Genomic DNA, 393 nt, shown 5'->3' with positions numbered 1-393 from the left:
CCCGCCCCACCGCCCGGCCGTTCTCAGAAAGACGCCGGGAACGTGTTGAGAGGGGACCCCACGTGTCACCACATGACCCAGCGGTTCCAAAATCAAAAACAGACCCCAGTGCACGCCCGCAGCCACCTGGAAGGCCCAGGCGCTGGCACAGCCCGCGAGGACGCAGAAGCAGCCCTGGCTCCTGAGCCGCAGGAAGGCTCCGGGGGCAGCACCCGACCGCTGCTGTCTCTTCCGCTACCAGGAACCGGGTTGAGACATCGGGTGAGAAAGCTGGTGAACCCGGGGCCCTCTGGGTCAGAAGGCGTAGACGGGGTGACACATCAGAGTGAGCAAAACACTCGACTGTGGCGAGCCATCATTCCTTCTCCGCCCACCCCCCACCCCCATCCCATC

The sequence above is a fragment of the Myotis davidii genome, unplaced genomic scaffold, assembly GCF_000327345.1.
Source record: "Myotis davidii unplaced genomic scaffold, ASM32734v1 scaffold538, whole genome shotgun sequence".
Taxonomy (NCBI): Eukaryota; Metazoa; Chordata; class Mammalia; order Chiroptera; family Vespertilionidae; genus Myotis; species Myotis davidii.
This window is presented reverse-complemented; position numbering follows the sequence as displayed.